The sequence below is a fragment of the Solanum stenotomum genome, unplaced genomic scaffold (genome assembly GCF_019186545.1).
Source record: "Solanum stenotomum isolate F172 unplaced genomic scaffold, ASM1918654v1 scaffold35297, whole genome shotgun sequence".
NCBI lineage: Eukaryota > Viridiplantae > Streptophyta > Magnoliopsida > Solanales > Solanaceae > Solanum > Solanum stenotomum.
The window spans coordinates 57712-60614 of NW_026033385.1; positions in this window are offsets into that span (position 1 = coordinate 57712).

Below are 2903 nucleotides of genomic sequence, written 5' to 3' on the forward strand. Positions count from 1 at the left end.
AAAAATTATTTTCTACTCTCTAGTAAAAATAAAAGATATTTTCTACTCTCTAGTAAAAATAAAAGATATTTTCTCAAAAATATTTTTCATTCATAAATTAAACACTAAAAAAAAATTCCAAAAAATATTTTCTGTTCACCAACCAAACATGAGAAAATAAGTCAAAAATCTACTTGTTTTCCAGAAAAATATTTTCTAGAAAAACATTTTCCTTCATACCAAACACACACTAAAAGTAAAATGAATTTAAAGTCTCAAATATCAACACTACAAACAAAATCCAGAAATATATTGTTGATTTGCTACAAAAAGAATTTGAAAAAATAAACTATGACAGAGAAGGAAAGGATTTTAAGTACGAAAAAGAAGTGAGAGAAATATTAACTATGATTAAACTCTTTTAGTTAACCAAATAAATTTGACCCATTAGATTATTTGTATGACACATGTCGAAAAATTAAGGGGGTAATTGAGGAACTGGACAGATCACGTACCGAAGGGGAGCCAAGTCCCTACAAATCGTACTTATTACATAGTCAAAAAAATCATTAATTAAAAAGCAATAGTCATCATTAATTAAAGAGCTGGAAGACTTCATCCCAATTAAGACAATTGGATTGGTCTACTAGTTACTCCCTCCGTCCCTATTTACTTGTCCATATTTCCTTTTTTGGTTGTCCCTATTTAGTTGTCCATTTTGACAAATCAAGAAAGGACAACAAACTTTTTCCTATTATACCCTTATTTACACTTCTTGAAAATTGTAAAAGTGTATGTTGTTTCCCTCCAATTTATTTCACTTTAATTCAAATAAGTGGTTGTAATTTTGAAGTGAAAAGTTGTCATAAGGGTAAAATTGTAACTTCACTGTGTTAATCATTGTTGCCTTAATCTGTGTGCCATTTCTAAAGTGGACAACTAAAAAGGGACGGAGGGAGTATTAGGTTATGATTGAGTTTGTATATATGTTTGTTTATTAAAAAAAAATGTTAAGCTTAATTAATTTGTTTGCTGAAAATGGTTGATTTGTAGAACACTGTAGTAATCATTTTTTGTTGGGTTCATACTCTAATTGATGTGTTTGAGGTACTAGATTTAATCATTTGGATTATTGAGTTGTAATCTAACACTTTTCTCTGAAGTTTACACTACTAAAAAACTGCTAAAAAGCGACGGACGACGTCGCTCCAAAAAGCGACGCCATTTGCCACATTGTCCGTCGCTTTTTAATAAAAATAATTATTTTTAAAATTATTTTACAAAAAGCGACAGACGGCATCTCTTTGTCCATTGCTTTTTTCGCGGATTTTTGCGCCAAATATATATAAAATTAATAATTATTTATTTAATATAAATAGCGACGCCCGTTCGTCGCTTTTATTAAAAATAATTATATATTAATTAAAATATTAACGACGCTGTCCGTCGCTTTATATTTATTTTATTTTATTAAATATTCTTTTTATTATAGCGACGGACGGCATCTTTATGCCCGTCGCTTTTAGTCAAAATAGGTCGGTCAACTATTTTGAAAAAGCGACGGATAGTGTCTCTTTGTCCATCGCTTTTTGGTCAAAATGTTGGTTAACTTTTTAAATAAAAAGCGACGAACGGGGAGACGCTGTCCGTCGCTTTTCAGTAAATATCTAAAATAACAGACGCATTTTTTCCCATTTTCCCTCTCTTCTTTCTCTCTTCCTTCTCTCTAAAGAATCTGCCGCTACCTCTGTCGCTTGCCACCTCCGCTGCTGCCAATGCCGCTGCCAGAATAGCTGTTGCCGTCGCTGCTTCCTCTCTCCATTGTCTCTTTCTCCATTAATTTAAGGTTAGGGTTTTATCAAATTAGTTTTAAATTTTTTCAATTTTAGTTATATTTGATTATGTTAATTAGTTTATTGAATTTGTGTAATTTATTGAATGATTGAATGTGTTTGATAGTGTATTGAATTAGTTTTTTATTGATTGTTAGTTAGTAAGTGAATGATTTAGGGTTTTTGATTTTGTTAATAAGTATTGAATTTGTTTTTTATTGATTGTTATAAGTTTGATCGATTGTTAGTTAGTTAGTGAATGATTTAGGGTTTTTTATTTTAGTTAGGATTGGTTGATTGTTATAAGTTAGTGGAGTGTTAATCTAGATGAATTGAAATTTGATGAATTGAAGTTAGATTTAGAACTTGATTTTGAAATTTGAATATAACTAATTAATTCTTGAGTTAGAATTTTATGTATAACTAATTTTAGAAATTGGATATATATGATGGGTTTAATTAGAACTTGAAGTTGTTGAACTTAATTAGAACTTGAATATAGTTATTGAACTTGAACTTGAATATAATAACTAGCAAATTTTTGGATTTGAAGTTTATGTAAAACTAATTTTAGAACTTTGATATGAACTTGAATTTAGAACTTGAACATTGAACTTAGAACTTAATGTAAGACGACCCCAGTCAGGCTTAGAAGGTATTGAATCGTCACGTCAAGCCGAGACACTTGACGATGTTCAGATTGCTGCTATCTCGGCTCAAATAGCTAAACTTACAACGGCATTGGCAGAGTCGGAGCGGAGAAGAGTAGCTGAACAAGAAAACATAAGTGAGACCTTTCAGCAAATCAAAGAACAAGTGATGAACCTCGCTCGTCGACCTACTACTTCGGCTCCCGATGACACCGACGACGAGAGTGATGAGGATGATTATGTAGATCTCACTCCCTAGTTTAGATCTCTGGACATTTATGAACTTTTTGAAATTTTGAAACGAATTTTGAAAGACTTTATAAGTCTTTAATTTGTGATTTAGATACTTTTGAATGTTATTTTAAGTTTGTTGTTTTATGTTTTGTTTAGATTGTTTATAATTGTGTGTGTTTGATTTGGCTGAATAGTGTATAATTGAATT